Here is a 25,035-nt window from a genome sequence, read left to right as displayed (position 1 = left end):
CTTTAGGTGATTAATGGAAGCATGTTTCAGTGTGCATGTGATAAATGTATGAATCGGAATCTGGGTTTGATGGTCATTTCGGGCTGAGCAGAGGTGTTCCTGATCATGGTGACTCCGCCCCACACTCATGAACCCTTTGGTTGCGCATTAATGGGGGCTGAGGTCACAAGCCCCTGTGGCATTGAGGAGTCAGCAGTAGAAAGGGTAGCTGCTTCAGATTCCCCGGTGCCAACATGTCTCCTGGGTCCAACACATCAACCTCATCAAGAAGGGGGCATGACAGTGTCCCGACTTCACTGGGATTTTGGAGAGATTTGGTACGTCACCAAAGGCAAATTCTACGGAGGCACCGTGGATCACCGCTAGCTATGGAGGCTCCAGGATCGCCAGGGGTTGCAGAGGACTGTTAACTCAGCCAGCTCCATCGTGGGCTCAAGCCTCCCCACCACTGAGGACATCTTCAAAAGGTGGTGCTTTAGCAAGGCAGAGTCCATTGTTAAGGACCCCCACCGCCTCGGATAAGCCCTCTTCTCATTGCTACCGTCAAGAAGAGGGTACTGAAGCCTGAAGACACACCCTCAATGTTTTAGGAACTGCTTCTTCCCATCCACCACCAGATTTCTGAAGGACAATGAGCCCCCATGAACACTACCTCACTATTCCTTTCTTTTCCTCTTTTTTTTAGCACTACTTAATTTAATTCTTTTAATATATACTTATTGTAACATGTAGCGTTATTATATTGTGCTATTGCTACATGTTGGAGATACGTCTCTACCAAAGGAGGTGTAAGACACTCCTTCCCTCCACTAGCCTGCAGGTCACCCTTGGGCAAGGTGTAGCACCTGTTAGGCCCCCCTCTCTTCCCCTCCACTCCAATCAGGGTGACATGAAGCCATGGGAGCAGATGGTGGATGGTCGGATGAGCAGCCGGTGCAGATCACAAGTCCTGGTTATGTGACCACTGACAACAGGCAGACAATCTCTGAAGAGTATTGAAAGTAGCTGGGGTCACCCGTCTTGTAAAGACACTGCCCAGGAGAAGGCAATGGCAAACCACTTCTGTAGAAAATTTTGGCAAGAACAACCATGGTCATGAGACCATGATCACCTGTGCCATACGACATGGCACATAATGATGATAATAACTGCTGCAAAACACTAAATTTCATGTAATATACCAGTGGTACTATATCACATTACTACCATCTTGGAGCAGGTACAGGAGTCTGAGGAGCTGCACTCAATGTTTTAGGTATAGTTTCTTCCCTTCCAACATCAGGTTTCTGAATGGTCCATGAACACTACCTCGTTATCCCTTTCACCACTATATAATAGATTTTGTGTTTGCACTGTACTGCTGCTGCAAAACAAATTTCACTTCAGTCAGTGATTTAATTAGAGTTAGTCAGTGATAATAAATCTGATCCAACACACCCCTTCGTTCAGTTGTCTGGGGAGCTAAGATGCCTCCCACTGTCAGCAGAGGGGACAGTCTATCTGGAGGCAACTGTGTCTCAGATTCTTTAAAGAAAAAGGTCCTGCTGTGAGAAAATTTACGAGGATGTTGCTGGGACTTGAAGACATGAGTTATAGGGAAAGGTTGAATATTCCCTGGAGCGTAGGAGGATGAAGGAAGATTTGATAGAGGTATACAAAATTATGAGGGGTATAGATAGGACAAATGTAAGCAGGCCTTTTCCACTGGAGTTAAGTGAGACTAGAACAAGAGTTCATAGGTTTAGGGTGAAGGGTGAAATGTTTTCGGGGGAAACTTCTTCACTCAGAGAGTGATGTGAATGTGGAACGAGCTGCCGATGCAAGTGATGCATGCAGGTTCGATTGCAAAGTAAGAAAAAGCTACGTGGATAAGAGGGGTTTTGTGAGTGTGTGCAGGTTGATGGCATGTAGTAGATCGGGTGAACATGGCCTTGGTGGGGCCCAAAGGCCCATTTCTGTACTGTTGTACTCTTGAGATCTGTAGCAGGGTGGAGCTTTACTCTTGTGTTGAACAGAGCCTGAAAGAACGCTTCAGCGACGAAGTGAATTGGGTTTTGATGGCACATCCAGGAACGAGTCACTGTGTGTGTGTGATCGCGCGCGCTGAATCCTGGAAAGCTGATGGCATGTGACTCAGTATCCATGGCAACCAGGCATGCGTCATTGGAATGGGATGTGGGTGGTCGAAACAAATCAAGTTATAGTATCTTCCCAAGGCGGTTCCTTAATCATTCCCCGATATTGCCAACTGTATCGGTGTGCATGTGAGAATCCTCCTGGTGTCCCTGTGACATTGCTGTCTGATGTCTCTTTATTTATAAGACCATTAGATGTAGGATCAGAAGTAGAGAATTCTGCCTGTCACGTTGCTCTGTCTTTCAATCATGTCTGATCTTTTTTTCTCTCTCTCAAACTTCATTCTCTCATCTTCTCCCCACAAAGCATTGACAGTACATTCTTGCTTTTATTATTCATCCCAGCTAATGTTGCATTTGCCTTCTTTACCACTGACTCAACCTGCAAGTTAACCCTGAGGGAATCCGGAACTAGTCTGCTGATGACAGCACTGTCTTAAGCCAAATCAAAGGTAGTGATGAATCAGCAAATAGGAGAAAGATTGACAATCTGGCTGCATGGTGCAGCAATGTCTCACTGAATGTCAGCAAGACAAAGGGGCTGATTATTGAATTCAGGAGGTCCATGAGCCAGTCCTCACTGGAGAACCAGGTGGAGAAGGCCAGCAACTTTAAGCTCCTGCATGTTATTATTTCAGAGGACCTGTCCTGGGCCCGGTACACAAGTGCAATTATGAAGAAAGCACGGTAACGCCTCTACTTCCTTAAGAGCTTGCAAAGATTCGGTATGAAATCTAAAACTTCTATTGATGTGTGGTGGAGAGTATATTGACTAGCTGCATCACAGCCTCGTATAAAAACACCAATACCATTGAATGGAAAATCCTATTAAGTGGTGGATAAGCTCTGTCCATCACAGGAAGAGCCTTTCCCACCACTGAGCGCATCTCCATGAAGTGTTGTCGCAGGAAAGCAGCATCCATCATCAGGCCTCCCCACCACCCAGGCCACGCTCTCTTCTCACTGCTGCCATCAGGAAGAAGGTGCAGGAGCCTCTGGACTCACACCACCAGGATCAGGAACAGTTACTACCCTTCAAACCATCAGGCTCTTGAACCAAAGGGGATGACTTTTTACTCAACTTCAGTTGCCCCATCACTGAAATGTTCCCAAAACCTAAGGGCACAGTTTCAAGGACTCTACATCTCATGTTTTTGATATTTATTTATTATTACTAATTTGTTATTTTTGTATTTGGGCAGTCTGTTGTCCTTTGCACACTGGTTGAAAGCTGGAGTTGGTGCGGTCTTTCATTGATGCTATTATGGCTATTATTCTATTATGAATTTTTTGAGTGTGGCCGCAAGAAAGTGAATCGTGAATGTATGTGGTGACGTATGTACTTTACTTTGAACTTGATGTAAGGGGTTACACTGTAGCATAATGCAATTACAGTGCCGTAAGCTCGGGGTTTAATTCTTGACACTGTAAAGAGTTTGTACATTCTTTCTGTGACTGCGTGGATTTCCTCCGGATGCTCTGGCTCTCTCCTACAGTCCAAAGACGTCTGGGTTGAGGTGAGTGAGTTCTGTGCGTGCTGTATTGATGCTGGAAGCATGGCGATGCTTGTGGTCTGCCCCAGCACAATCGTCACTGATCCGATTTGATGCAAGTGATGCATTCCACTGTGTGTTTTGGTATACATGTGACAAATAAAGCTAATCTTTAATAAAACTAATCTTTGAACCTCTGATTTAATAATTGATTGAGAGAGAGTGCAGAACAAGCCCTTCTGGCCCTTCGAGCCTTGCGGTCCAGCAACTCTCCAACTTAATCCTTGCCTAATCATGGGACAATTTACAATGACCAACTAACCTACCAACTGGTACATCTTTGGACTGTGGGAGGAAATCAGAGCTCCCGGAGGAAACACATGTGCATGGGGAGAACATACAAACTCCTCGCAAGTAGCTTCGGGAATTGAAACTGAGTCGCTGGTACTGTAAAGCATTGTGCTAACCACTACTCTACCATCCCGCCCCATTATTGTAATGTTGTCTGGAAACTAATGCCATCATTTCCCTCATCTAGATCATGAACACATGTCTATGTGTGGAATTTAACTGATCAAAACCATTTGTCTGTTGTGCTATTGAGTTGTCCCCTCCTTTCTCCTGAAGCAAGTTCAGCAGCGCCACTGTAGGTGGGAGGGCATAACTGCAGTGTGATATTTACATATATTTCCTCTAAAGTTGGGAATTGGTTCATCATTGTCACGTGTACTGAGAAACAGTGGGGAAAAATTAGTGTTACGAGCTATGCCAACATATTATTTCAAAGATTAGCTCTACTTGTCACATATACGTTGAAACACACACTGAGACATGTCTTTTGCGTCAAGTCAAATCAGCGAGGATTGTGCTGGGCAGTTCGTGAGCGTTGCCATGTTTCCACACTAACACAGCGTGCCCATAACTCACTCACCCTCACCATGCGTCTTTGGGGTATGGGAGGAAACTGGAACATCACGGGGAGCTTGTGCAAACTCCTTACAGGCAGCAGTGGGAATTGAACCTCAATCAGTGATCATTGGTGCTATAACAGAATTCAGAATACAGAGAAGGTGCAGGGTCATAACAGGGTATATTGTGAGGTCAAGAATCCATTTTAAAGTCCAAGAGGTCCATTTGAAATGGCAGTTGGAGTTTAATCCAGATAAATGTGAGGTGTTGCACCTTGGTAGGGCAAATGTAAGGAGACAGTACACTGTTAAGGGCAAGATCCCTAAGTGTTGCTGAGCAGAGAATCTTGGGATTCAAGTTCATAGCTCCTTGAAAATGGCTACTCAGGTGGTTAGGGTGGTTAAGAAGGCTTATGGAATCCTTGCTTTTATTAGTCGAGGCATTGAGTTCAAAAGTTAAAAGGTTACGTTGCAACTTTATAAAACTCATGCCATTCCTGGAGTATTGCGTACTTTTCTGGCTGCCCCACTATCAGAGGGATGTTGAGGCTTTGGAGAGGGTGCAGAAGAGGTTTACCAGGATACTGCCTGGTTTAGAGGTTATGTGTTATCATGATAAACTGGATAAACTTTTTCTCTGGAGTACCAGAGACTGAAGGAAGATCAAATAGAGGTTTATAAGATTATGAGAGGCATAGACAGAGAGTAGACAGGGGTGTCTTTTTCCAAGGGTAGAAATGCCTTAATACCAGAGGGGATGTGAAGGGTAAGTTTTTTTTTACTCAGAGTGATGGATGCCCATAATTGTCTGCCTGGTATGGTGGTAAAGGCTTTCAAGAGAAGTTTGGATATGCAGATGGCTGTGAGGAAGATGGAGGGATATGGACTTGGTGTAGGTAGGAGGGATTAGTGTTTGGTGTTTCTGATTTGCTTTTAAACTGGTTTGGCCAAACACTGTGGGCTGAATGGCCTGTTCCCGTGCTTTTACTGGTCTGTTTTCTATATTTATGCCCAGCAACTTGATGTTGGAAAATTTTGTCATACAGAGTTTTCTCTCCAAGTTTGGATTAAGATCTGTCCAGAATTCATGTAGCGATCAGGTGGTCATTGACTCCTTGAAATCTTGGCTCAACTTATTTGAATTAGGTCCAGTCACTTTCTCAACTTGACCCAATTTCTTTTGTGTCAGTTCTTTAACCAAAATCATCTATAAAATTATGTGGGACATAGACAGGGTGAACAAAATCTTTTACCCAGAGAAGGGGAACTTTAAAACTGGTAGGCGTAGGTTCGGAGTGAGAGGGGAGAGATTTAAAAGGTACTTGAGGGACAACTTCTTCACTTAGAGGATGGTCAGTATATAGAGTGAGCCGTCAGAGGAAGTAGTTCAGGCGGGTATGATAGTATGCTTGGAAAAGGGTTTAGAACAGGGATTCCCAACCAGAGGGGGGTGGTGTCCATGGACTCCTTGCTTAATGGTATAAATGGTTGGGAACCCATGATGTGGGCCAAACATGGGCAAATCAGATTGCATATGGATCGGCGTGGATGAATTGGGCTACAGGGCCTGTTTCCATCCTGCGTGACTCTGACCTGAAGAGCAGTCAGTCAGGCCCGCAGGCTGTCTGTGCTGGACATCAATTGGAGCTTGTGGCAAAAAGAATTGTAAAATTGGACTAAAGTTCGTGTGAACAAGATCTTGCCAACATCACCCCAGGATGGCCTGGCTCACAGCTTTGAGAATATAAGAAATAGAGGCAGAACTTGGCTTTTCAGCCCCTCCTTTTGAACATAAATGATCAGAATTGGGTTTAATATCACCAGCATATGTCATGAACTTTGTTAACTTTACAGCAGCAGTACAATGCAATACACATAATGCAGAGAAAAAACTGAATTACAGTAAGTTTGTGTGTATAACTGAAGGATTGCAAAAATAAAACATATTTATGGGTTTGATGTCCATTGAGACATTGGATGGCGGAGGGGAAGAAGTTACTCCTGAATGGCTGAGTGTGTGCCTTCCGGCTTCTGTACCTCCTTCCTGATGGTAGCAATGAGGAGAGGGCATTGCCTGGGTGGTAGGGGTCTTTAATGATGGATACCACCTTTTTGAGGCATCGCTCCTTGAAGATGTCCTGGAACTACAGAGGCTATTGCCCATGATGAAGCTGACTAAGTTTAGAACACTGCGCAGCTTATTTTGATAATGTGTAGTGCCCTCCCCCACCCCCCAATACCAGACAGTGATGCAGCCAGTTAGAATGTTTCCCACGGTAGAAATTTTGGTGGCATACAATGTTTAAAAGACTTCTGGATAAGAAATGTTGAGAGGGATATGGACCAACATCTTGGTCATCACAGATGTTAGGCTGAAGGGCCTGCTCTCACCATCTGGCTTCCTGATTGGCTGTTGGGTCCATGCTCTCTGATGCACCTGCTTTCCTGATTGGCCCTTGGACCCCTGCTCTCTCTACCTGCTTTCCTGATTGGCCCTTGGACCACTGCTCTCACACCTGGTTTTCTGATTAGCCCCGATCTCAAAGGCAGGAAGCACTGTTGAGATCAGGGTCAGAATCTCGATTTGGTGGGGAGGGGCTGTGGTTGGTAACGGGCCAATGACCAAGGCCTGACACTGGCACCCTCCCTGTCTGTTTGGGATGGCTCGGATTAGGCTGCGGGTGTTGGTGGTGATGGGACACTGAGCATCTCATCTTGAGCTGGTGCTTTTTCCGTCCCATCGAGAGGGGAAGAAAAGGCCAATGGAGTGGAAGTTGAGTGCATCCTTCCTCCTCGGTGCTAAAGGGCATGGCCCAGAAAAGAGGGTGGTTTCGAGGCAACGGGACCCCACCCCCTTCTAAACTAGCTCTGCGTCCCTCCCCACTGAATCCAGTTCTGCAAAGCAAGCGAAGGTTTGTGAAAAACAGGAAACATCCACCCGGGTGAGGAAACCAGCCTCGAGTTCCTGTCAGCAAGTCAACAAGTGAGGCTTGAGCCCAGGCGTCGGCTCCCGAGGTGGGCGCCAGTTGGGGGGCGGCGAGGGGTGTTAGATGGTAGGGGAGAAGTTAAGCCTCCTTATCCTCCCTGGTCAGGCAGTTGCACTTGAACTTCAGAGGTTGTGAGTTTAAATTGTTTGTTGGTTTGGGTCTTGTATCCGAGGAAGGATGTGCTGGCCCTGAATGGAGCTTTATGTGAATGAAAAGGTTAATGTACAATGTGTGCTTGAAGTCTCTGGGGCTGTACTCAATGGAGTTCAGAGGGATGATAGAAATCGTTGAACTCTTTGAAACCTTCTAGACAGTGAAGACTCCAAATTAATTCCAAGGGATCTTTTTGTGGTTTGCTGTGGGGTTGGGAAGAGAGGGGGAATGTGTCCTCCACATCTCCACCCCTTGACAGGGCAGCATTCCCTTGGGATTATTGGGAATGTTGTCCCCAGCTTTGTTTATCCAAGGACCCAGTGCTGGGGCTTGAACCTGTGACCATCTGGGTTTTAGCCGAAAGGGGCGCAGTATTGCAGCTGTAGCAGTGCTAACCACTGTCTGTAAGAAGTTTCCATGTTCTCCCCGTGACCATACAGTGTTCCTGTGGATGCTCTGGTTTGCTTCCACGTTCCAAAGATGCACTTTATTGCCTGCCTGTAACTGTAACACTTTTATTCTCCATCCATAGTACTACCTCGATGCATTGATCTGTATGGATAATGCAAAGCAGTTTATCACTGTTCCTTGGTACAGGAGCCTCAGGACTCACACCACCAGGTTCAGCTATTACCCCTCAAATGTCAGGCTCTTGAACCAAATTGGATAACTTCATTCAACTTCACTTGTCCCAACATTGAAATGTTCCCACAACCAATGGACTTAGTTTCAAGGACTCTTCATCTCACATTCTGCTATTTATTGCTTGCTTATTTATTTATCTATCTATCTATTTATTTATTTATTTATTTATTTATTTATCTATCGATTATTCATTCTTTCTTTTCGTATTTCCACAGTTTGTTGTCTTTGCTCTGGTTGACTGCTCAAGTTAGTGCAGTCTTTCATTGATTCTGTTATAGTTACAATTCTATAGATTTGTGGAGCATGCCCACAATAAAATGGATCTCAGGGTAACATAATGCAGTGCAGAATATGCTGTTCTGGCCCTTCAAACTGCAGCATTCAGCAATCCCCCGCTTTAACCCTAGTCTAATCACTGGGCAATTTACAATGACCAATTAACCTTCCAACTTATGTGCCTTTTAATTGTGGGAGGAAGCTGGAGTGCCCTAAGGAAACCCATTTGGTCATGGGGAGAACATACAGACTCCTTACAGAAAATGGTGATATATGTAATTTGATAATAAATTTACTTAGAATTTTGATACTAAATTTTGTTTTACATAGGAAGCCAATGTTCATTTCAGTCCCACTCACCTTTACCCACCTTTTTTCTTCCCTGTCAGCGTGGCAATTCACAGCTCTTTGCCCCTTCCCAAACCAAACCTGTTTCCCACACCACATCAAGCAATATAGCTTATCTGTCAGTTCACAAATTGGAAAGCTCAGAGACGATGCATCATGATCCTCAAGATGTGGGTTCGAACCTCACTCCTGTTGTTTATGGGCTCGGTGTGGAGTTTGCACATTCTCCCTATGACTGTGTGGTTCCCCCAGGTTCCTCCCATATCCCAACAACTTATGGGTTAGGGTTAGTGAGTTGTGCTATGTTGACGCTAGAAGCAAGGCAACACTTGTGGGCTAGCCCCAGCACATCCTCATACATCAGCAGTTTCTTGCACCAGCAATCATTCCGCTGTCAAAGTTTCTAAGTTTGGACTGAACAACAACTGAACCTCTTGACCATGTCTGCATGCTTTTATACATTGAGTCATGTGTTTCTCCTGCGTGCTCCAGTGTCCTCCCACGTTCCAGCGAAGCGTGAGGTTGGTGGGTCAGTCAGCAGCTGTAAACTGCCCTGAGTGTGTGGTTGGGGGTGAGGGATTGAATTGAGTTGAGGGGTGTTAGCTGATGGGACAGTGGGAGAATAAAGCAGATTAATGGATTGGTAGCACATACAGATTCGGTGGGCCAAAGGGCCTGATTTTACTGCGCTTTCCCTGTCTCTCTCTGACACTGCTAACTTCCTCATCACCAAACTCAACTGCAGAGTCTGCCTCTCTCTCAGGGGTATCTTAATTCTAGACACAAGTAACTGTGTGTGAGTGAGGGATAGAACCTGAGAGGAAACCAACGGGGTCATTCATATCATCCGTTCCTGTTCGTCTCTGTCTGTCTGTCTCTGTCTGACGTACACATACAGCTGAGGTGGGGTTTGAACTCCTGCCTTTCCCTTCCTGAAGTTCACAATCAATTCCTTGGTCTTGCTGGCATCGGGTGTGAATTGTTGCAACACCAGTCAATCTATCTCACTCCTGTACTCCACCTCAGCGCCACTCAAGAGCCTTCAAACAATAGTAGTGTCATTGGGGAATTTATGGATGGTCTTGTAGCTATGTGCTCTATGAATTTTCACCATTGACCCCTTGGGGTGTGCATCCTTTTATTTATGAAGTTATTTTTCACTCTGTGAACAGCTCACCACTTTTTTTCAATAGGTGTACACTTTTTCTGAGAAACCCAAACTAATTTTGTCCAGCCATCTTCATCTCTGAAGCTATCGAAACATAGACATAGTGGCCACTTTTGGGTTCAGTTGTTTTATGACCAATCATCAAATTGGGGAAGAAATGTGATCCAAGTGACTTTGACCATGGAATGATTGTTGGTGCCGATGGGATGGTTTGAGTATCTGCTGATCTGGGAATTTTCATGCACAACGATCTTTGGAGTTTACAGAGAATGGTGTGAAAAACAACACAAAAAAAATCCAGTAAGCAGCATTTCTTTGGGCAAAAATGCCCACAGAGGTCAGAGGAGAATGGCCAGTCTAGTTCAAGCTGGCAGGAAGGCAACAGTAACTCAAATGACCACACATTACAACAGTGTGGTACAGAAGAACATCTCTGAATGTATAACTTGTCAAACCTTGAAGTGGTTGGGCTACAGCAGCAGTTAAGACCAGGAACATATTGCATAGTAGGGGATTAAGGGTCATGGGGAAAAGGCAAGTAGGTGGAGATGAGTCCATGGTCAGATCAGTCATGATGTTAATGAATGGTGGAGCAGGTTCAATGGGCCAGATGGCCTACTCCTGCTCATGTTTCTTATGTTCATATACTCAGGGGCCACTTTATTAGGTGGCTCCTGCAGTTACTACAGTGGCCATTGAGTGAGTGTATGTGTGCCTGTGATGCTGATGCAAGTAAGCTTTACATTGCATTTCAGCAGACACGGACAATATACGACTTTGATTTTAAAGGTATGTTCTGTAAAAGCATGTTTGTCCATTACGCCAATGGTGTTTAGGGCAGCAGTGAAGATCCTCCATCTCTGGTGGTGTTCAGGGCTCTTTTGATTGTGTCAGTGGCTTCCTTCATCGTGTCAGTAGCTTCTTCTCAGTTTTCAATATTGTCATTCATTCAAGTCCCAGGTGGAGACTCAGGATTCTTTGTTGTTATTTCTGTAATAGTTTTGTTTGACCTGCCAGGGTTATTGGCCCTGAGCTGAACCCCTGAACCTGGAGGACTGGTGGACCACTCTTAGTCTGGCCTCTAACCTTTGACCTGTTTGGCATGGGTGACCCTACCAAGAGCCAAAGCGTAAAGCCCTGACTCCAGCCAACATCGCTTTCTAGGTCATTGAGGCACAAGCTTTCAAACCCAATGACATGGTTGTGGTCCTCTTGAAGGCCAAGACAGGCAAGCGATAGCAATGCTGGGTGTCAGTGAGGAGAAGGGGGGTTAGATTGCACAGGGTAGAGGAGGTCTGGTCATACTTTGCATATGACAGAACATGACATTGACTGTTGATAAGTTGAATAACCTGGCTTACAATTGTTTGGAAGTTCAGATAGTTCAGTTTGTTGTTCAAACATCAGTCCAGGAATGTGGATCAGGAGTCCAGAGGGAAAGTGGTGTGCATGGCCAGAACTGGGCATCTGGCATTGAAGTTTGGTGGGATGGAAGCCAAGATTGATATTGGTTTATTAATGTCACATACTAAAGTACAGTGAAAAGTTGTTCTTGCTCTTGCAGACCAGACTCGAAGGGTTAATGGCCAAATTCTGCTCCTATGTCTTGTGTCTTGAAATAAGGTGAAAAGCTTGTCTTGCATACTGTTCATACAGATCAGATCATTGCACAATACATTGAGGTAGGACGGGGTAAAACAGTAATAATGCAGGATAAAGTGTAACAGTTACAGGAAAAAGTGCAGTGTGTGGAAAAACAAAGTGGAAGGTCATAAGGTAGATTGTCAGGTCAAGACTCCATTTTTTATTGAAGCGGTCTGTTCAAGATTGGTCACATGAGATGAAGAGTCTTTGAAAGGAAGTCCATTAGTTGTGGGAACAGTTTAGTGATGGGGCAAGCGGATTTGAGTGGTTATCCCCTTTGGTTCAGGAGCCTGATGGTTGAAGGGTAATAACTGTTCCTGAACCTGGTGGTATGAGTATTAAGGCTCCTGTACCTTCTTTCTGATGGCACAGCGAGAAGAGAGCTTGACCACTGTAACATAACTGAAATCTTCTTGTCCTAGAGAGTGAATCAGAATTAGGATTATGATCACGGACATCTCGGGGTCCATGGTTCACTCTGCATTTTGGAACTGGTAATTTTGGTGAAATGGTGGTTTTGCAGTTCGTGTAGTGCTTTGCACAGCTAGTGATTGGGGTTCAATTCTGTCTGCAAGAGGTTTGTAAATTCTCCCCGTGACCATGTGGGTTTCTCTGAGTGCTCCGATTTGCACTGTATGTTGTAATCAGAATCAGGTTTAACATCACCAGCATATGTTGTGAAATTTGTTGTCTTTGCAGTAGCAGTATAATGCAATACATAATAATAAAAAAATGAATTGCTCTCTCTGTATATGTATGATAGTTAAACAAGTGGTTAAAATAAATAAGTAATAAAAGAAAAATGTAGTGAGGTAGTGTCCATGGGTTCAATGCCCATTAAGAAATCGGATGGCAGAGGGGATCCTGAATCAGCAGTTCCTGAATCGCTGAGTGTGTGTCTTCAGGCTTCTGTACCTTCCTGATGGTAGCAACGAGAACAAGGCATGTCCTGGGTGACGTACGTGTGACATGTGACAAATAAAGCTAAATTTTAGCTTACGTATGTTGTGAAATGAGTTTTGTGGCAAGACGTAAAATATTACTACAGTATATAATAAATAGTACAAAGGAAGAATAGTGAGGTGGACACTAAAGTTTAAAGTTCGACATAAATTTTATTATCAGAGTAGATGTATGTCTTACGATTCTTGTTCGTTTTTTTGCTGAGTATGCCCGCAGGACAATGAATTTCAGAGTTGTACATGGTAGTGGTGGGAAGCCCACTGGTTGAAGCAGATATAATGGTGGTGTTTAGGAGACACATATATACGGGGATTGGGGAGAACCAGAATTAGAGTTCTTATCGTTGACATGTACGTTGTTAGTATGTTGCTGAACAGTGGAAAGACAAAATTACCGTAAATTACAAAAATAAACTGTGCAAGTGATGACGAACAAGGCAGTGTTCATGGGTTCCTAGATTGTTCAGAAATCTGATTTGGGAGAGAAGGGAGCTCTTCTTAAAACATTGAGGGTATGGATCTTCAGGCTCCTGCACCAATCCCTGATGGTAGTGATCAGAAGATGGCACCTCCCAAATGGTGAGCGTTCCTTATGATGGATGCCACCTTTGTGAAGGTGTCGATAGCTGGGAGGGTTCTGCCCTTGATGGCGCCGGCTGAGTTTTCAACCCTCTGAAGTTCTACCTGATCCTGTGCAGTGAAGCCTCCATACCAGGCAGTGATAGAACCATTCAGAACACTCTCGTACAACCGTTGGCTAGCAGGATGGAGACGTGTCTCTATCAAAGGAGATATAAGGTGCTCCTTCCCTCTGCTAGCCTGCAGGGTGCAAGGACAAGGTGTAGCACCTGTTTAGCCACCCCACCCCCCCAAAATCAGGGTCACATGAAACCATGGGGGCAGGTGGTGGATGGTCATATGAGCAGCCGGTGCAGATCACAAGTCCTGCATTATGTGACTACTGACGCAAGACAGACAATCTCTGAAGAGTATTGATAATGGCTGGGGTCACCCGTCTTGTAAAGACACTGCCCAGAAGGCAATGGCAAACCACTTCTTCAGAAAAATTTGCCAAGAACAATCGCGGTCATGGAAAGACCATGAATGCCCACATCACACAACATGGTACATAATGATCCTATACATTGGAGCTGCCATACCAGGCAGTAATGGGCCCAATCAGAATGCTCTTGGTACATATGCAGAAATTTTCAAGAGATGTAACTGATGAGATATGGACCATGAGCTGGCAGAAGAGATAATTTAGTATTTGTATTTAACATAGAACAGTATAGGATGCAAGGAGGCTGTAGAAGGACTTAGATTTGGAGTATGGGCAAAGAAGTGGCAGATTGAATACAGTGTCAAAGTTTACGGTCATGCACATTGGTAGAAGAAATAAAAAATGTAAACTATTTTATAAAAGGAGAGAAGATTAAAAAATCTGAGGTGCAAGAGGACTTGGGAGTCCTCGTGCTAGATTCCCAAAAGGTTAATTTGCAGGTTGAGTCAGTGGTGAGGAAGGCAAATGCAATGCAAAAGCACTGGTGAGGCCTCACTTGGAGTACTGTGAGCAGTGTTGGGCCCCTTATCCTAGAAAAGATGTGCTTACATTGGAGAGGGTTCAGAGGAGTTTCACGAGAATTGACTCTGGGAATGAAAGGGTCACCATATGAGGACCATATGATGGTTCTGGGCCTGTACTCACTGGAATTCAGAAGAGGGGATAATCTCATTGAAACCTATTGAATGTTGAAAGGTCTCAACAGAGTGGATTTAGAAAGGATGTTTCCTATGGTGGGGAAGTCTAAGACCAGCGGATACAGCCTCAGAATAGAGGGACGTCCGTTTAGAATGGAGATGAGAAGGAATTTCTTTAGCTAGAGAGGTGATCAATCTGTGGATTTTGTTGCCTCAGGTGGCTGAGGAGGCTAAGTCTTTGGGTATTTAAGTCAGTGGTTGATAGGTTCTTGATTAGTCAGGGCATGAAGGATTACAGGGAGAAGGTAGGAGATTAAAGCTGAAAGCGAAATGGTGGAGCAAGCTTGATGGGCCTATGGCCTAATTCTGCTTCTATATCTTATGGATTTATGGGATACAATTGGGGATAACTGTTTAAACATACAGTAATTTATCATTTAGAGTTGAGTTGCATCTTGTCTAATCTGTTACTTGAATACCCGTTTCACTGCTGCCATTTTGAAGGAAGAGGGCTCCATTTTCGATTAGCATAAATTCTTGCCTTAGGCAGAAGGTCATGGAGCAGGGGAGGGGTCAGCGTTTACTGCCCACAGTATCCTCATACATCAGGCACACCGCATTACAGTGGGGGTATCGGCAGAAAGGGTAGACCAATCCAGCTTGTCCCCCTCCATCACCGACCGGTCCGCCAAATGTGAGGCATGCCTGGGTGTCCGAGAGTGACCCGGCTGTGAGGGAGGGGACGGTGTGAATTGCAGCCGCTGCTTGGAGCATGCTTTGCTGTTCAGTTCTTGGCCTGTGAGGGGATACATCAGTTCCTTTTTGTGGGATATAAATAGCTGGTAGGGGAAGTGAGCACTGGAGTTGCTCAGCATGCCTGTCCTATAGGAACGGGCACAGAGGGTTATATGGGAGCAGCAGGGAGGGATCAGCACTGTGCAGAATGGGGTTCACCATCTTCTTTCACTGTGTGTTAGTACCCTCCCCTATCGCTCCCATCCTCCCCCTCCCCCTCCCTATCGATGTTTCTATCCCCCTTCTCCCTACTCCACCCTCTCTCCCCCTCCACATCCACCCCCCCCCCCCCCAACCAAGCCACAGTGGCTCAATACAAGCTCAGTTTACTTGAAAAATGACACTGGTATAAGGAGCAAACAGAAACTAAAGCAAACTAACTTGGAACATTGAACAGCATAACACAGGTACAGGCCACAGAACCTACAGCCCACGATGTGGTACCAGACTAATAAATTAGTAATCAAATGGCCAACGCGACTAATCCCTTCTGCCTACATAAAGGTCAGATCCTTCCATTTCCTGCACATTCAAGGACTCTTTATCTCATGTTCTCAACACTTATTGCTTATTTATTCTTTATTATTATTTCCCTATCTCTGTCTCTCTTTCTGCACCACCCAGCAATCCCCCAGTTTAATCCTAATGTAGGACATAAGTCCTAGCCTAATTGTGGACAATATACTGGTAGATATTTGGACTGTGGGAGGGAACTGATGCCGTCATGGGGAGAACATACGATCTCTTTACAAGAAGTGGCAGGAATTAAACCCAGGTTCCCTGTATTGCAAAGTGTTGTGCTAACCACTACACTACAGTGCCGCCCACAAGAAAATGAATCTCAGGCTTGTATACCGTGACATGTGTGCACTTTGTTAATAAATTTACTTTGAACTTTGAACTTCACATGAAGAGCCTCTTCAAGGATCAAGGGCCAATTTTATTCAACATTTACATGTATATTTATTAGGAATTTAAAAATGCAAACATGAGGAAATCTGCAGATGCTGGAAATTCAAGCAACACACACAAAATGCTGGTGGACACAGCAGGCCAGGCAGCATCTATAGGGAGAAGTACAGTCGACGTTTTGGGCCGAAGCCCTTCGTCAGGACTAACTGAAAGAAGAGAAGAAAAAAATATTTTCAGTTAGACCTGACGAAGGGTCTTGGCCCTAAATGTCGACTGTACTTCCTACTGATGCTGCCTGGCCTGCTGTGTTCCACTAGCATTTTGTGTGTGTTACTTTATTAGGGATTTGCTGTGTTGTACTGGTCAGCTCATGACATACAGGAAAAGTCTGAAATTCTAAACTCTGAAATCCGAAACGTCAAAATGAAAAATTCCACAAGGTGCTGCGAAGGTTCCCAGGTGACGTGCAGGTCTCGGCAAACCACAAACCGTTCTGAGAAGTAACCTCACATGTGCAATGAGCAAAAGTAAATAACCAGCGGGCTGGCTGCAAAAGTTTAAGAAAAGGCGTTGCATTAAATTTTTAAAGATTTGTGGTGTGAAGCATCTGCTGATCATGAAGCAGCAGAGAAATTCATTTGAGTTTGACAAGATTGTCGCTGATGAGAGTCTTAACACGCCGAATGGCTGCATCACTACATACGTGTGATGAGCAAGAGTAAGACAAAGACTCCTTACTGGTAGCACATAAATTCAGAGTCGGGAATGATGGTGGTCCCAAGCGATCTCATTATCTACTCCAAAACCTGGAACACTTTCAGCCCCAAGCATTGCAGATAAGGGGTAGTCAACCTGTAATTATATAAAAAGGTAAAGTTGGAGGTTAAAGTATAGTTAAAGTGCACAAATACCAACATGTATTTACAATCTAAACCGCATTATAAAAAGTAGTTTACAGTGCAGTGACAGGGTAATACATATTGCCCTCTATATACTGAACACCCCAATCATATTTAAAGATACTCCCAGCGTGGCTAAGTACAGCTCCAACACCGTATTCAAGTTTGCTGACGACACCACTGTTGTGGGCCGTATCAAAGGTAATGATGAATCAGCGTACAGGAAGGAGATTGAAAATCTGGCTGATTGGTGTCATAACAACAACCTCTCACTCAATGTCAGCAAGACCAAGGAACTTCAGGAAAGGGAAACCAGGGAGCCTTGAGCCATGATCAGAGGTGGAGAGGATCAGGAACTTTTAATTCCTGGCTGTTAACTGTCTGCAATGCTTGGGGCTGAATGTGTTTCGGGTTTTGGAATAGATAATGAGATAGCTTGGGATCGCTGTCATACCTGACTCTGAAACACCAGTGTCTTTGAACGGAAATTCCTACAAAAAGTAGTCTTTCGGTTAAACTGACGCTACCAAACGTGTGACAACTTCCTGGTATTAAAAAGCTAAGAAATCTGACTTAAAAACTTCACAAAAAATACTTTTCCTGAGGTAAATTGTGTTAAATTGTACCACAGGCCGGGGTGTGAGTCTGGATCGCTTTGGCTACTGAGCTGAGAGCGGCTTCGGACTGGATGATGAAATCTGGGCTAGGAGCAAGCTGCTGGGCAGCATGGCCTAGAGCCAGAGCCCTTCACAGTTGTGGTGCCTCAGTCCTAGTGCGAGGTACAACGTGCTGTTCAGACAGCTTAAACAATGGTAACGATCCAATGTGAGAGCCGATTTTGCTCGCTCTGCGCGATGTTCACTCCTTTCTCCAGGGTGTGAAGCCTTGCGCTGTTCCGTCATAGGGTCAATTTAAAGGCTGGCCCAGATAGACTGGAAAGAGAGGATGTCGGTTGGGAGGAGAGCTGATTTCACCTGTTCTCTGCAATGGTCATCTCCATGGCACTGAGGCTACGAAGGCTGCCTTGGCTGCAGTGCTCCGTGCCTGCTAATATGATGAACTGATAAGTGAGGCTTTGGGCCTGCTCCAGGCCGCTCCAAGGTTCGGAGCTGAAGACTCATCTTTGGTTGGGAATGCTATTGTTTGCCTCAATTGCTTGCTTGACTTGTATTTTTTTTCTTTCTCTTGTGCATCAGGTGTTGGTCTTTTATTTTTATTTTTATTCTTCCTTAAATTGGGTTCTTTCAGTTTTCTTGGTCTGTGAGCAAGTAAGTCTCAAGATTTATAATTTATACATTCATTGATAATTAATGTACTTGAATCTTGGGTTCAGCCCAGTACATCACGGGTAAAGCCATCCCAACCACTGAGCACATCTATGTGCAATGCTGTCGTAGGAAAGTAGCATCCTTCATCAGAGATCCCCACCATCCAGGCCAGGCTCTCTTCTCACTGCTGCCATGAGGTAGAAGGTACAAGAGCCTTGGGACTCGCACCACCAGGTTCAGGAACAGTTACTACCCCTCAACCGTCAGGCTCTTGAACAAAAGGGGATAACTACACTCACTTGCCCATCCATATTGAGATGTTCCCACAAACAATGATCTCACTTTAAGGACTCTCTATCTCATTACTCATGTTCTCATTATTTATTGTTGTTTATTTATATTTGCATTTGCACAGTTTGTTGTCTTCTGAATTCTGGTCAATCTTTAATTGATCCTGTTAGAGTTGCTAATCTACAGATTTGTTGAGTACGCCCAAAGGAAAATAAATCTCAGGGTTGTATGTGGTGACATACTTGTACTCTGATAACAAAATTTACTTTGAATTTGAAAACTTTGAAGTACTTTCAGAAGGTTAGTTGCTATTGCAACTTCAGCAAGGTAGCAATATTTTACGCAGAGCAATTCCACAACTGTTCTTCGTTCAGTAGTTTCAGGGGCTTCCTTTCCACAGTGGAGAGTATCCCTGTATCATGGCCTGGTTGGAAACACCAATGCCTAAGATTCAAAGTCCATTTATTGTCCAAGTATGTGTGCAGTAAACAACCCAGAGATTGGTCTTCCCATAGATGGACAGAAAGAAACACCATGGAACCCGTTCAAGAAAACATCAAACACCCAACATGCATTAAATGGACAAATTGTGCAAACAGCAAAAAGCGAGCGAAAAACACAGAATATAAAACACCAAACCACAAAGTCATTGGAACAGAACTAACGACAGAAAATCCTACATAAAGTAGTGGATATGGCTCAGTCTGTCATGGGTAAAGCCCTTCCCTCCATTAGCATATCTACACAAGGTATTAACACAGGAAAACAGTGTCCATCATCACAGCCCCCACGATCCAGGGTTTGTTCTCTTGCTGCTGCTGTCAGGGAGGAGGTACAGGAGCCTTGGTTCAGGGACAGTTATTACCCTACAACCAGCAGGCTCCTGAACTAGCATGGATAACTTTACTCACTTCAATGAACATAACCTATGGACTCAGTTTCACTGGCTCACTGCTGATGTTCTCAGTATTTTTTATGTTTGTATTTGCACAGTTAGTTCCTTTGCATGTTGGTTGCTTATCGGTCTTCATGTCTAGTTTTTCATTGATTCTGATGTACTTCATACTTCTGTGTATGTCTGCAAGAAAATGAATCTCAGGGTACATGGAGACATATACGTACTTTGACAATTAATTTACTTTGAGTTTTGAATAATACGGGAGAGCGGGCCTCAATTCAACGTCTCATAGAATCATACAGGCCCTTCAGCCCAACTCATCTCTCACATCAGTGGAGGGTAGTCTTGTAAAACGCATTGATCTCCATCACAATGGAATGATCTGCAAGCTCAGTTAATGTTGGGGAATGGGGAGGGCAGTTCAACTCTTTTGAGTCTCATCAGCTGGTTCATAATATCTGCTCCAATCTTGGTTTCAGCATCCTGTTCTTGCGCATGCACGCATTTTTGTGTGTGTGTGTGATCTTTTGTTTGGTATCTTGAGTATTGTGTTCAGTGTCATTCACCCATACTATAGGAATAAAACTTTTAAGCTTTATGATCTTGTGGTCAAAGCTGGAAAGAATGTGGTGATGGTTACACACTCTGATTCTTTGACCATGGTCCTGTTCTGACGAAGGTCTCAGCTAGAAAAGGTGACTGTCTATTCTGCACCATAAATGCTGCCTGACCTTTTGTGTGTGGTGGGTGACAATGAGTTCTGAAGAAGGGTTTCAGCCTGAAACAGTGATCTTTTAGCTCCATCGTGGGCACTAGCCCCCGTAGTATCCAAGACGCCCTCAAGGAGTGATGCCTCAAAAAGGCCACTTCCATCTTTAAGGACCCCCCACCACCCAGGACATGCCCTCTTCTCATTGCTACCATCAGGGTGGAGGTACAGGAGCCTGAAGGCACACACTCAGAGATTCAGGAACAGCTTTCTTCCCTTGGCCATCAGGTTTCTGAATGAATATTGAACACCTACCTCACTACTTTTTATTTCTATTTTTGCATTACTTAATTAAACTATTTAATATACACTACATATACTTACTGCATTTCACGTCTATTATGATGTATTGCATTGTACTGCTGTCGTAAAGAACAAATTTCACGACATATGCCAGTGATATTAAACCTGATTCTGAATCCATGGATGCTGCCTGACCTGCTGAGTTCCTCCAGCATTTTGTGTGCGTTCCTTTGCACTTCCAGCATTTGCAGAATCTCTTGTGTTTCTAGTGTATGTGGATGTTGCCAGGACTCCATTATAGAGAGAGTTTGGGTGGGCTAGGACTTCGATATGTAAGAGATTGAAGGGTGAACCTATAGAGGTGTATAAAATCACGAGGGGACAGATAGGGAGAATGCGCATAGTCCTGTTCCCGGGGCTGGGGAATGAAGAAGCAGAGGGCATAGGTTTAAAGTGGGAGGGAAGAGATTTAATACAAACTTGAGGGGCAACTTCTTCCCCCAGAAGGTTAGCACAGTGCTTTACAGAACAGGCGACCCAGGTTCAATTCCTGCCGCTGCCTGTAAGGAGTTTGTATGTTTTTCCTGTGACCATGTGGGTTTCCTCCCACAGTCCAAAGATCTATGGGTTGGTAGGTTAATTGGTCATTGTAAATTGCTCTGTGATTAGGCAATGTTTAAATCGGGGGATCACTGATGCAGTGTGGCTCGAAGGGTCTGAAGGGCCTATTCCATAATGTTTCTCAAGAAAATAAAAATAAAAAAAAACAACGGAACTGCCTGAGGAAGTGGTTGAGGGAGGTACATTAATTTAAAAGACACTTGGACAGGTACATGGATAGGAAGTAGTGGGAAATGGGGTCTAGATGACATTCGTGTTGGTGTGGGCTGGTTGGGCCAAAGGGTATGCCTCTGTGTAACTCCATGATTGTCCTTCCATCATGGATCACCGGGTCCCACCCCATTGCTAGGGACCCACAGGGTCACTTCCTGCTCCTCCCATGTGATCCAAGGCATGGGGCACGTGAGGTCCAGCAGTCATTGGTTGATTTCCCCCCGGAGGCGGTTACCATCGGAGATGGAAGATGTCACCCATATGGGTTTAGATTCAGTCCTAGGAGAAGTAAATTTTTCAAAAGCAGGAATCTCCCTCGATATCTGACCTTTATGCACAATCGGGTCTCTGTCCCTTTCCGTATTGACAGGGCTTCCAATCTATGTCAATTTCAGTTCCTTTCCTAATTACTGACGTCCACCATCTTCCTCCCCTCCAAACTTGTCATCAGCAGGCTGGGGCGCATTTTGTCCCCATGCTTGTTTGGACATCTTTGTGGTCTCCAAATGAAATTCCTCACTTGACCCTAACTGACTCATTATCACAAACAGACAGAGAAGTGTACAGAGACATAGCAGAGGTGGGGGAAAGAGGTGTGTAACCACAGACAAAAACACACAAACAGATGCACACACAGTTGTACATGCGGATGGAGACTTAGATACATACACACGCAAGTGACAGACATGTGGGGAAGATGGAATTCTAGTCACATGACTGGAATTGGAACTGGTTGAATATTGTCACATGTGCCAAGATACAGTGAAAAGCTTGTCGTGCATACTCTCCATACAGATCAGGTCATTACACCAGTAGAACAAGGTAAAACAATAACAGAATGCAGACAACACACAAAATGCTGGAGGAACTCAGCAAGCCAGGCAGCATCTATGGAAAAGAGTACAGTCGACGTTTTGGGCCGTGGTCCTTCAGCTCTCGTTTGTGAATGGAATGCAGAGTAAAGTGTAACAGCCAGAGAGAAAGTGCAGTGCAGGTAAACGATAGGGTGTATGCAAGATCAGAGTTGGGGAGATTATGAAATCAAGAGTCAGTCTTAATGATTAATAATCTTATAACAGTGGGTAGAAGGTGTCCTTGAGCCTGGTGTTGAGTGCTTTCAGGCTTTTGTATCTTCCATCCAGTGGGAGAGGGGAGAAGAGGAAATTTCTGGGGTAGGTGGGGTCTTTGATCATGTTAGCTGCTTTGGCAAGACAGTGGGAAGTGACACAAAATGGTTGATCTACTTCAGTGTGGTGTTGGTTGGGAAAAACACGCAGGACGTCTTGCAAAGGCCTGAATGATTTCTAAATGGAAGAGGCTGTCCTGTCAGCCCCCTTCTCTCAGCTCTAGTCCCAGTCTGCTGAGGTGGAGGGGAGACTTCGGTGATAGGATGAGCCAAAACTACCAAAAAAATTGCATTTGGAAGTCTTCAGAAATAGTTTTTTTTTCTTTTCCTAAGATGTGGGGGCAGATTTGGGATAGGACCAAGTTCAGTTCAGATTTTCTCCAAGGATATAAGGTCCCGGGCCTAGAAACCTCCCAATACTTCCGACTCACACACTCTCCAATGGAACATTCCAGAATTCCCAGTAGGCCTTCAGGAAAGCCTGCAGATTTGGCTCGACTAGGCTGAGGATCAGTGATGTTTACGTCAAGTTTACGATTTGCTGCCAGTCAGGCTTTGGGTCCAGTCCCTTTGGAGATGGCTGTTCCCTTCAGAGCTGCTTCATCCAATCAGCTTGCGACCATTTTAGGAGAGCCTTCCCGGACTTCCAAAAGCACTTGGCATCAGCAAGTTCAGATTGCGTTCTTGTGTGCTCCCCTTCTCCCCTCACCACTTTCTCACTCCCTTCCCACACCTCTCCCCCAAACCTCCTCTTCCACTTACCCCTCCTCTCTCTGATTACATTGACTGCCTTAAAGGGGAAGGTAAACTTGGCTCTGGTAAATGATCCACTGGTCCCCATTGCCATCGATGGGCAGAGCATCGGCATTCCATCCCGCTCTTCATTCTTCCCTCTCCCATTTCTCCCACAGGAATCGCTCTCCCGGTTTGAGCTGGAGCTGCCCGTCCTGGTACACGCATCTGTCGGCAAAGACAGATAGGCCCCTCGTACTTGGACCCTGTCAAGATCAGCTTGGGATCCTGGTCCTCATCAAACTGAGGTAATGGGGAAACAGACAAACTGTGAAATAAATAATTGCTATTTGTGTTAAAAACCTGAAAAAAATAATCCTGTGAAACTATTTTTGGCATTCTACACAAAGCTAATTTCAGACATCTCCCGTTACCATGGTAATCGGCTCCTAATGAGATGCAAATGGGAGCAATTTGTCCCTTGTCATGACTTCCTGAGTTGATGAGAAGGGGAGGGGCTTGTCATGCCTTCTCCCTGCCTTGTGCTGTGCCCTTTGACCTGAGGTCACTGATGTAATAAGAGCTGATGTCAGTACAAAAAGATCCCATGGGCAGTGCTTGTGAGCTTGGAAAAGCTTCTAGAACTGGAGATTGCTCTGCTGTTGTTGCTTTAGTTAACATATGGTATGGGGAGGTATGGTGGCATCGCGGGCAGAGCACTCTCTTTACAGCGCCAGCAAATCACCGATTTGGGTTCGATTCCCAGCGCTGCCTGAAAGGAGTCTGTACGTTCACTCCGTGACTGGGTGGATTTCCTCCGAGGGCTCTGGTTTCCTCCCGCATTCCAAAGATGTAACAGGTTAGGGTTAGTAAGTTGTGGGCAAGCTTTGTTGGCAATGGGAGAATGGTGGCAGCTGTGGGCTGGCCCTGGTGCAATCCTCTGTTACGTTTGTTAACTTCAAAACATTAAACTAATTCAAAGGAACTCACGGGAGTCCAAAATGCGGGTCTAACTTTGTGCTTACTTTAAGCGAGGCATGCATGTCTTATGTGGTTGAGTAATGACGTGTGTGATTCAAGGATTTACATGTAACCCATAATGAATAAGTGAACAAAGAATGCTTAATCAATGTTTTTATAAGATTACTCAAATATTACTGAAATATTAACTACACAATATCCTTGCTGATTTGATATGATGCAAACAACGCATTTCAGTGTTTGTTTTGATGTATATATGTCAAGTAATCTTTTTAACGTTAACACAGATGTCCGTGTAAAGTAAGACTCTGATAATCTGGTTGGAAATCTGGTTGGCGTTTGATCCGCCGTGTGACTTTTGCCTGTTCCGCTGGTCAGAGTCCTGGTTCTGTCCCTCCCCATCCCCTCACCTGCTTCTGTTTCCTGCTCTCCCTTTAAGCTCATTGGGTTCCCTGAAACATTCCCTGTGTAAAATCTTTTAATCGTACTGCAAAAAGGTTAGCAAAGACTGTATTAACAAAATAATTTATGGTTAAGGGAATGGGGGGATATGGATCACTGCAGGGGGAAGAGACCTGGTTTGATTTGGCATTATGTTCCAGAACAGACATTGTGGGCTGAAGGGCCTCCCTCTTTCTCTCTCCCACCCCATTTGTCTGTCAGTCTGTCTGTCTCTCTCCCTCCCTCCTGCTGTTTCTCTCTTTGTATCCCTGTCTCTATTATGTTGGCCACCTACTTATAGTAATCCCAGCAATTTATCACTGGAAAATAAGTGGGGCTGGGAGGAAACTGGATCACCCAGGGAATCTCACATGGTCTCGTCTAGAATCTGCAAACTCCACATAGAGAGCAACAGAGATCAAGATT

The 25,035-nt window shown here is 44.7% G+C and overlaps 1 protein-coding gene across 1 annotated transcript in view; it reads left to right on the top strand.

Moving 5' to 3' along the window:
- LOC132396932 (guanine nucleotide-binding protein G(I)/G(S)/G(T) subunit beta-2) overlaps positions 1-25,035 on the top strand; it is a 145,637-nt gene that overhangs the window by 5,013 nt on the left and 115,589 nt on the right. The window contains exon 2 of the mRNA XM_059975048.1: positions 23,367-23,495. The gene's annotated coding sequence lies outside the window, so the exon portion shown is untranslated. The remainder of the gene's footprint in view (positions 1-23,366; positions 23,496-25,035) is intronic.

Source organism: Hypanus sabinus, chromosome 7 (assembly GCF_030144855.1).
Source record: "Hypanus sabinus isolate sHypSab1 chromosome 7, sHypSab1.hap1, whole genome shotgun sequence".
Classification (NCBI taxonomy): domain Eukaryota; kingdom Metazoa; phylum Chordata; class Chondrichthyes; order Myliobatiformes; family Dasyatidae; genus Hypanus; species Hypanus sabinus.
This window is presented reverse-complemented; position numbering and strand designations above follow the sequence as displayed.